This window comes from Crocodylus siamensis, chromosome 5, assembly GCF_052110815.1.
Source record: "Crocodylus siamensis isolate JL-2025a chromosome 5, ASM5211081v1, whole genome shotgun sequence".
Lineage (NCBI taxonomy): Eukaryota > Metazoa > Chordata > Crocodylia > Crocodylidae > Crocodylus > Crocodylus siamensis.
Genome location: NC_143399.1, coordinates 206,062,187 through 206,072,906, shown reverse-complemented (window position 1 = coordinate 206,072,906; position 10,720 = coordinate 206,062,187). Strand labels below are relative to the sequence as shown.

At 52.7% G+C, this 10,720-nt stretch overlaps 1 pseudogene; it reads right to left on the bottom strand.

Annotated features, from left to right (window-relative positions):
- Positions 1-6,339: 6,339 nt before the first annotated feature.
- On the bottom strand, positions 6,340-7,686 carry LOC149865229 (GTPase IMAP family member 4 pseudogene; annotated as a pseudogene).
- Between the last annotated feature and the right edge of the window lie 3,034 nt (positions 7,687-10,720).

Below are 10,720 nucleotides of genomic sequence, written 5' to 3'. Positions count from 1 at the left end.
AGGGTGGTGAAGCGCTGGAACAGGCTACCCGGAGAGGTGGTGGTGGTGCAGCAGGGGGTTGGACTAGATGTGACCTCCTCAGGTCCCTTCCAACCCTCGTTTTCTGTGATTCAAGCCCAGGGCAAACAACATGATGACTCTCAAGCTCAGCACCTAAGCGGAGCCTCCATGAAAGTGAAAGAGCCCTGTCATTTCTGAGAAACAACCTGAACAGAAATCGGATGCTTCTGATGGGTGTAGCTTGGCTGGTTTCACCACATCCTGTTCTAAGCAACCAAAACAGCAAGCAGATCCCCAGAAGATGCAAACATACGGACACAAAGGTTCATGGCAGGACCAGCAGGGCAACGCTAAAGCAAATCCTAGTTTTCTGGTGCTCCAATATGGGCAGGGAAATCAGAGCATGGCAGCTTTCCACACACTGCTTTGTGCTGTAGAATCAGAGAAAACAAAGGTTGGAAGAGACCTCAGGAGGTCACATCTAGTCCAACCCCCTGCTCAGAGCAGGACCAGCCCCAGCTACATCATCCCAGCCAGGGCTTTGTCCAGGCGGGTCTTCAAAACCTCCAAGGATATAGATCCCACCACCACTCTGGGTAACCTGTTCCATTGCTTTACTACCCTCCTTGTGAGGAAGTTTTTCCTAATATCTAACCTGAACTTCCCTTGCTGCAGCTTGAGCCCATTGCTAGAGGAAACCAAAGTTCACCCTGTGAAGAAACAGGCCTGAAGAAAACACACTGTAGGAATTTCCCTGTGTTCTCACAGCTCTCATAAGTCTTCACCGCCACGCTTCAGGCAGGAGCTGGGCTGCCTTCCCGCCCCCGGTCCAATCTAGCACTGGTGATGGGGAGTCAGCCCAGCTCCCCCCAGCCTGATCTAGCAAAACTTCAAAACAGTGTTTGAAACAGCCTCATGGAAGAGCTGTTTCAAATCAAAATGCAATTCGAAACAGAACGCCGTTCTGCGGAAACCTCAGAACTCAAGGCGAGACAGAAGAGCGCCGTTTCACCCAGCCCTACCGGCTACACCTGGCAAGGCTTTTGTAGCGGAGAGCCCCCTTTGTACATTTCCCTTCTGGACATGGATATAACAGAAGCCCTTTCTTGCCTGCACCCCCACCCCCATTTTGTGCACTTCTTTTCCTTCTAAGTATTGTCAGAAACCTAGCAAACTCATTGCATGGGTGTGGCAAGGCTCAGAGCAAGCCAGAAAGCTGAAGTGACTTTCTGTAGGAGAAACCTAGAAACAGCATCTACATATCATTAAAGCTCAGTGTCACTAAAGAAAACAAAAGAACTAAAACATCCACAGCAACAATTAAATATATCCTGGTGCTAACTCACTCACTGTCCCCAGTAACCTTTGATCCTCACTACCTCACATTGAATTTTTATATATTTCTCACAGGGCACTTTTATATTTCATCTTTCTTGTCTTTACCATGGCATTTTGTATTTTATATTTTATACTTTTAAGCCCTTAAGGAATGTACTCCCTGTAGAATGAAGTTACACCCTGGACCAATTGTTAAAACTGCACTGAAATTGTAATTGCCCTTGCTTCTCCGAGGACAAGGATATCTCACATTGGTCACCAGCTATGACAGACTATAGTATTGTTTGTGATATTTCTGGGTTAAATGGGAAAAAATACTATTCTCAATAGGTAAAGTTCAGAAGCAGCACATACCTGGAGCCGGGAGCCAGGAGCAGTGGGGGGAGGAGGGATCCAGGCACACGTGTGTCCCACACACACATGTGCCCCCTTAGCTAATCCGAGGTGGAGGTGGACGCAACAGCAGCGGAGCCAGCAGCGGGGGCAACATCAGCTGATCTCCCTAAGGTAAGTGGGAAGAGGGACCGGACACAGCTGAGCCAGATCTGGAGGGGAAGCCCCCCAGATCCCTCTTAGCTCAGCCGGTAGGGAGCCGTGCTCCTGAGCCGTGCCATGTGAACAGAGTGTGCAAACAGGCCCGATCTGTAAGAGCTCGTCGGCATTCGCACCGGCGGGCGAGCAGGAAGAGCCGGGAGGGAGACTCCTGCTAGGGCAGGGCAAAGGCACTGCACTAAGCCAGAAACAAGCAGCTACTCCTATAATGGTGTTGACGCAGAGTGCTGCCAGGGTCCCTGCCTGGGGGTGCAGCCTTCCTGGGGCTTGTCCGAGGCCTCCACCCAGACAGAGCCCATGGTGGGGCTGGTGTCCCTCCACACTTCGGCCTGCTGGGGTTGCCCAGCAAGGCCTGCAGGGGCAGGGATTGGGGACCCCCACACCTGTCCTGCAGACACCCGCCTTAGGGCCCTGGAGGCATAGGTGAGGGAGCTCCAGGAGGAGGTTAGCAGGCTGAGGGGAATCAGGGAGGAGGAGGATGAAATTGCTGGCTATTTCCTTTCCCTGCAGGGCCACACACCCAAGGAAGAAGCACATCAGGAGGTGCCCTCCACTGCAGAGTGTCCGACAATCACCTCCAGAACCAGGGCTGCTCATAACACAGCAGTACCAGCTCCTCCAGTCTGGCTGGAGGACAGGTACGAGGCCCTGGCAACAATGGAGGAGAAGGAAGGAGAGGAAGCAACTCCACACTCTCCATGTTCCAAACAGGCCGAAGGAGCTAAGCAGTCCCGGAGGAGAAAGCGTTGAGTGATCATCATAGGCGACTCCATCCTGAGAGATACAGAGGGCCCCTCGACACGCGAGGTTCTACTGCCTACCTGGAGCAAAGATTCAGGATATGAAGGGGATGTTCCAGGCCATGATCCAGCCCACCGATTATTACCCCATGGTCCTAATCCATGTGGGTACTAATGATGCGGCCAGGAGAAGCCCTGACCACCTGATAGCAGACTACCATGCTCTGGGGGCGTGCTGAAGGAGATAGGTGCACAGGCGGTATTCTCCTCTATCCTACCAGTGAGTGGACGTGGAAGATGACATGAGACGTGCATCACAGAGACCAACTGACAGCTTCAGGAATGGTGTCTCGAGGTGGGCTTTGGGTTCCTCAACAATGACCCGCACATCACAACGAGAGACATGCTTGGATGGGATGAGCTACATCTTTTCCCTAAAGGTAAGCGTGTGTCCTCTTCTAGGTTGGCGGATCTCCTCTGGCGGACTTTAAAGTAGGTTCATTGGGGGAAGGCGAAGATGAGGGCAGAGGAAATATTGGAGCGCTTAACCAAGCAGCACCCACAAGTACAGCCCAGCCTAGACTGACGAGTGGAACATAGACACAGGGAAGCAACAGGGGCCAGGACAATGCTGAGATTAGGGGTTCAGTACACACATGCACAGGAGGCCTCAAATGCCTCTACACAAACGTTCATAGTATGAGAAACAAGCAGGAGGAACTTACCCTCCTGCTAGCTGCCACCAACCCAGACATGGTGGGGATCACTGAAACGTGGTGGGACCCAACGCATGACTCGGCAAGGGCTATAGGCTGTACAGGAAGGACAAGACAGGGAGGAAAGGCGGGGGTGTGGCACTCTACATTAAGGAGGAATACACATCCTCATCAAGCAGCACAGAGTCAGAGGAGGGGTGCTCTGAAGACCTCTGGGTTAGAATACAAGGCAGTTGAGGGGAAAGAGACTTAATGGTGGGGGTCGACTACAGACCTCCCAACCAAGGAGAAGAGCTTGACCAGGAATTCTTAAGTCAGCTCACGAAGGTAGTTGGGTCAAAGGACGTGGTCATCATGGGGGACCTAAACTTTCCAGACATCTGCTGGGAAGAGCAGTCAGCCAGGTCTGACTCCTCACATAGGTTCCTAGCCAGAGTGCAGGACCTCCATCTAACCCAGGGGGTGCACAGCCCCACCGAGGGAGATGCCTTGTTGACCTGGTGCTGGCCACGGGAGACGACCTGGTGCAGGGGCTGCGGGTGCTTGACCACCTGGGTGACAGCAATCATCGCCTGCTGGGAGTCACCATCCAGCGCAAGGTGGCAAAGGCCGGCAGCAAGGCAGCAGCCCTAGATTTCAAGAGGGCGGACTTCAATGAACTAAAGAGGATAGTCAGGGAGGCACTGAGGTCCCAGAGGGGAGGGGAGCCAGGTGTCCAAAGAGAGTGGTCGCCCCTTAAGGAGATGATCCTCCAAGCCCAAAGGGAGGTAATCCCAACATGTATCAAAGGGGGCAGGAGGGTGCAAAAGCCCCCATGGCTCACCAAAAGCATCCAGGAATGTCTCCTAGCTAAAAGGGAGACATACACCCAATGGAAGGGAGGGGCCATCACCAGGGAGGACTATACTCTGGTTGCTTGGGGATGCAGGGGGGCGGTCAGGAAGGCCAAGGTGGAGATGGAAGTGGGGCTAGCAACTGTGGCATTGTTGCCTACACAGTCAGACGGATTGCAGATTGGCTGAAGGGTCACACTCAGAGGGTGGTGGTGGACGGGTCATATTCGACCTGGGGGGAGGTGGGCAGCGGAGTCCCCCAGGGCTCGGTCCTTGGGCCCGCGCTGTTCCATTTCTTTATCAGCAATTTGGATGACAGGGTGAAAAAGCAACCTGTTCAAATTCGCTGATGATACAAAAATTTGGGGTGAGGTGAGCATGCTAGTAGGGAGGAAAGACTGCAGCAAGACCCAGACAGGTTGCAGGGGTGGCCTAGCAAAAAGAGGATGCACTTCAACACTGACAAGTGAAGGTGCTGCACTTGAGCAGTAGTAACCAGCAGCTCACTTATAATATGGGAAACTCCCTTCTTGAGAGCACGGAGGCAGAAAGGGATCTTGGGAGTCATTATTGACTCCAAGATGAACATGGGCAGACAATGTGAGGTCACAGCTGGCAGGGCTAACCGCACCTTGTCCTGCATCCACAGACGCATCTCGAGCAGGTCCAGGGAGGCGATCCTCCCCCTCTATGCGGCACTGGTCAGGCCGCAGCTGGAGGACTGCATCCTGTTCTGTGTGCTCCACTTCAGGAGGGATGTGGGCAACCTGGAGAGGGTCCAGAGGAGGGCCGCCCACATGATCCAGGGACTACAGGGCAGACCCTACAATGAGAGACTGTGGGACCTGAACCTGTTCAGCCTTCACAAGAGAAGGCTGAGGGGGGACCTGGTGACCGTCTATAAACTCACGAGGGGGGACCAGAAGGGTTTGGGGGAGACGCTGTTTCCCCTAGCGCCCCCTGGCATAACAAGGAATAACGGCCATAAATTGTTGGAGAGGAGGTTTAGATTAGACATCTGTAAGAAATACTTCCCACTCAGGGTGGCTAGGATCTGGAACCAACTTCCAAGGGAAGTGGTGCTGGCTCCTACCCTGGGGGTCTTGAAGAGGAGGCTTGATGCCTACCTAGCTGGCATCATTTGAGCCCAGTTTTTTTTCTCCTGCCCAGGCAGGGGGTCAGACTTGAAGATCTACAAGGTCCCTCTGACCCGACTTCTGTGATTCTATGAAATTATTTACACACTTGCACACGGTGTACTGGGGATCCCATGTACACTGCCCCTGGCGGGGTGTCTCAAGGAGCGGAACAGTCTGTGTCTCTGCACATGGTCTATGGACACTCCCTGGTGCTGGTATCCAGCTCCGTGCTCCTGGGGTCTCTGGGCATCAGGCAGCGGCTCCTTCTCTGCAGTCCTTGCAAAGACAGCCTTCCCCTGCCTTTCACCCCCTTCTCCAGCTCAGCAGGGAGCAGTGTCTGAGCTGCAGGCTGTAGCAACTCTCCTACCTCACAGCCTGGCAAACACAGCCCCTCCCTGGGCTTTTCCTGCCCCTGGAGCCCCTCACCCCTCAGGGAAAACAGGGAAAACTCTCTCTCGCTCTCGCTCTCTCTCCCTCCCGCAGGAAAACTGCTCCCCACTTTTATCCAAGCGTCTCAGCCAATCCCAGCCCAGAGCCCTTTCTGGGCTTTTGTTAATGGCTCTCTTTCAAAACTTTGCTAGGGTTACATCACCCCTCCCATTTCCAACCGGGCTGCCTCCAAAGAGCTTCACTTGCCCTGAGAGCCTACAGTGTCCCTGCTGGGACGAACTCTCTCTCTCGGCCAGGCAGCTCTCTCCAGTCTTTCAGGTGTGTCCATTTTTTAAATGCTGCTACATATTAAATAGAATATGGTTTATATGTTTGTACTGGATCCCAGAGAGTTTCACTTAGTGGCCCAAAGCTAAGAACAGGAGAGAAGAGCTGTATTTAAATTTTCTAACATGCAGCATCAAAGCCCAGGACAGAGAGGCATAAATGCACTTCAGTCCTAAAACCACTTCCTAATTACTTGCATTAGAAACACAAATGCTTTCTGGATCACTTCTAATACTGGCCCCCCTCCGTTTCTTTCCTGGCCTCTTCTAGATTCTTCCTATACTCCCTCTTCTACCTCCTCTTCCTATACTTCTTCTTCTACCTCCTGCTGCTGCTTTGGTTCCAGGCCTCTCAGCTCTTGCAAGGCTTCATTTTTAACACGCAATAGTTTGATTTCTCCTTCTTTTGCCTGGAGTTCTTCTTTTAGCATTTGCATTTCCTTTTGGTGATCCAACTGCATCTGTTTTATCTTCATTTCTTGCTCCTCTGCATACTTCCTCTTCAGATGTTTCATTTCCTCCTGAAGCTTTTTCTCAGCAAATTCATACTTCTCATTCATGAAGCACATGCCACCGTTCTCCCGCACTGTCTTCTCTATCAGCAGCAGCAGGTCACTGACCTGGGTCTCTTGCTCCTGTCCAGTGGCTCGGTTGTTGAATGCACACAAACTTTGTGAGCATCTCCTGAATGCCAGCCCCCCCGACTCCATTAAATATTCTTCCAGGCCAGCACCGTCCAGATTATCCTTGTGGGTGAACAGCAGGATCATGTATCTCAGGGCTTTGTCTCCAAAAATATTTTATATTCTTTGCACTGCTTCTCATTCTTCCATGGTGTAGCGGCGCAGTGGCACCACCAGCACTATAGCATGAGGGCCTGGGGAGGAAACCAAGATACAGTGGCTGATCTCACCATAAATTTCCTCTGCAGGTTTATCTGTGTCGAAAATGCCAGGGGTATCGACGACAACAACTTTCTTCTGTCTCCAGAGCCTTTCCTTCTTGCTGCATGCCTGGGTGACCGACTTTGCTGAAAGACCGGACTCAAACACTTTCTGACCTAGGATGGTGTTTCCTGTGGCACTTTAGCCTGCACCAGTTTTGCCAACTAGAACTAGCTCTGAGTCCACTGTGTATCATCCACCATTTCTTGGGTCTGTTGGAGACCAATTTAGCTGTCACATCAGTGCATGGCACAGGAAATACAGAGATGGGTGGCTTCTAATGTCTACACTTTATGGTAGTAAACATATTTTAATTAACTTGCTTTAAAATAACACACTTCAGGACTAAGGGGCACATTCAGTTACTAAATTTGGACTTATTTTGAAAGTGAAGTAAGGCTGTTGGCCTTGTCCAAGTCACAGCAAGATAGTTAGCAGTGGTTGTCAGCAGTGAGTCAAAGGTAAGGTAGATACACACCTTTATAAACTAATGTCACATGGCGGGGACCCAGGAGCAGCCGTGATCTCTCCTGGTGCCCACTACCGAGCCAAATGGGTGTCCTTGCACCCTCGTTATCTCCACCCGCCATGACTTTGATGGTGAAAGTATTATAATGGAGGCTGCCTCTTACCCCCTTGGACACGGTACCCCCTGGGCGTGTTCCCGCCGGTACCCTGTCTGCCGCTGATTCTGGGTACTCCCGTCATGGGCTACGTGTGGCTCCTACCACCCCTAATACCACTCCCCAAGCCTCTAGGATGGCCCGGACGTTGTTAAGTCTACTATCTCTTCTTGGTGGCCCTCTCCGGGCTTCTACCCATACGCTCGCCCTCTCCGGGCTCCTTGTTCCTGTGAGCCCTCCCTCAGGCTTCCCAATGCACTCACCCTCTCCAGGGGCTTCCCAATGTGTCCACTCGTGATTCCCGCGATTGAGGGTCAGGTGGCCTTAGCCATGCCTGGCCTCCAGACCCCCTTCCCGGGTCCTATGCCCACTGGGCTCCTCCCAATGCTGCCTCACTGGGGCTGGGATTGGGACACCCCCAAAACATGGCACCCTCTGTGGTGCCAGGAATCCCCCCATGCTACTGGGGAGCTCCCCTGAGGCCCCCTCCAACCCCTACAGCCTCACCCAGTCCTCTGGTTGTTACAATAACCAAAACCATAGGCTAATCAGCTGTGACACAAAAACCCAACTCAAACACTAGCCTCCTGGCTTAAAATGTAAACCCTAAGTTCTCTGGCTCATCATTATCTCCATCCCTGCCAGGGCTCCTCTGCCTGGTATCCTCACCCATGGAGCTGCTCAGGTCATCAGGCCTCCCACCTCTGCCTATTCCCGGCAGAGCTCTCTCCTTCATGGCTGCCAGAAGGGAACTGCCCCCTTGGCCTCAGCCTAGGCTGTTTATAAAGGCTAGGCCCTGCCCCCTTTCGGTCAGCTGACCTCCGGGGTTGCCCCGACAACCCACACCTCTCCTTCTTTAGGAGCAGGGCACTTCAATGCCCTGCAACAACTAACTAAATAAGAGAGAGATGGAGAGCACAAGCTGCCAGGGACTGAAGCTCTCTTCCAAGTCACCAGCACATGCTGTTCCCAAAACAGAGCCCCCAGGTTTGCATTTGCTGCAGTCTCCAGTCACCGGAGACCCAAGACTAGAACTGAAATGTGGTTCCACATAACACAGATAAACCTGCAGAGGAAATGTGGTTCCATCCTTAGCACTGTTCAACATCTTCATCAGTGATTTGGACAAGGGGGTAAAAAGCACCTGTTCAAATTTGCTGATGACACTAAGATGTGGGGGGACATGGGCACACTGGAAGGATGCAACAGGCTACAATCAGACCTAGACAGGTTACAAGGGTGGGCGGACGAGAATAGGATGGGCTTCAACACAGAAAAGTGCAAGGTGCTGCACCTGGGGAGGAACAACCGGGACCATACCTACAGGCTGGGGAACTCCCCTCTTGTCAGCACGGAGGCGGAAAGGGATCTTGGGGTCATCATTGACTCCAAGATTAACATGGGCCGGCAGTGTGGGGACGCGGTCAGGAAGGCCGACCGCACCTTGTCCTGCATCCACAGATGCATCTCGAGCAGGTTCAGAGAGGTGATCCTCCCCCTCTGTGCGGCACTGGTCAGGCCGCAGCTGGAGTACTGCGTCCAGTTCTGGGCACCGCACTTCAGGAGGGATGTGGACAGCATGGAGAGGGTCCGGAGGAGGCCACTCGTATGATCAGGGGACAGCAGGGCAGGCCCTATGAGGAGAGGCTACGGGACCTGAACCCTGAACCCCTCAGCCTCCACAAGAGAAGGCTGATGGGGATCTAGTGGCCTGTTACAGACTAGTCTGAGGGGACCAGCAGGCATTGGGGGAGTCCCTGTTCCCCCCGAGCACTGCCAGGAGTGACCAGGAATAGCGGTCACAAGCTGGCAGAGGGGAGGTTTAGGCTAGATATCAGGAGGCGCTACTTCACGGTCAGGGCGGCTAGAGTCTGGAACCAGCTTCCAAGAGAAGTGGTGCTGGTCCCTACCCTGGGGGTGTTTAAGAGGAGGTTAGATGCACACCTTGCTGGGGTCGTGTGACCCCAGTACTCTTTCCTGCCATGGCAGGGGGGTCAGACTGGATGATCTGCTCAGGTCCTTTCTGGCCCTAGAAACTATGAAACTATGAAACTATAACTGTGCACTGGCTGTGGGAAGATGGCCCAGAGAATACCTGGTTTATTCGTCCTGCCCCAGTACCCACCTACAGCCCTTAGAGTCCAAGGGACTAAGTAGTTAAAAAAGGCAAACCCAAACCTTTACCAAACCTCCTCCCTAATCCCATCATGTGAACATTGGCCCAGCCCTGCTCAGCTCAGCTCCCCCCAGCCCAGCACTACAGCTCTGCGGGCAGCTCCAGTGCAGTCTGAGGGGAGGTTGCGGTGGTGGCAATGGTGTGGGCCACGATCTAGGCAGCTCATGCTCAGTTATTATTTTGACAGGCTGCCCAAATCATCCTGGGAAATGTAATCAGGAGAGGGGCAGTGGTGGCTTCAATGGCTGATTTCACAACTGCACCTCAGGGAACTTGTATGGAAAGAAGAAAGAGTATTTCAGTTGTCTGAGCACTTTGCCATTGCCACATCAGCGACCTGATGCAAACCGTCATCGTACAAGAGCCAGCTGCCCCTCAAAATGATGTCACCTGATCAAAGTAGGAGATTAGATTGGTCAGGCCAGACCTGCCTGCAACAAACCTGTGCTGGCTGTTCCTCAGGATGTTGCCCTCGGCCAGCTTATCCAGAAGGGTCTCCTTGATAATTTAGGGGCCCCAAGGGCTGGATCCATCCTGTGGGCCATATTTTGCTCTAGGGTGTAATCTGTCAGGACCAGCTGACTTGAAGGTGTCCTGCCTCTCAAGGTGAACCTTTACTAAATCAGTGCCAATGCTCGGTATAAATATGCCCTCACCCTGCCCATCCCATGTCTTGCTAGTCAGGGCAGTCCCATTGGACTGATAAAAGACCATCATTAAGTACCCATTCAGCAGAGTGGACTTTTTATTAATTCGAATTAAAGGACCCGGATCCAGACCCGGACCTTACTTTTGTGTTTAATCTGGCAACAGAGATCCTGACCAGCCACAGCCTGTAGTTTTGTCTGTCTGGAAGCCAAATGGGCCCAAGTGTTGGGTAGCACAGTGAGTCATGACACCTGCACCTTAACTGAGTAGCCACAAAAGCGAAAGAGACTGTCAT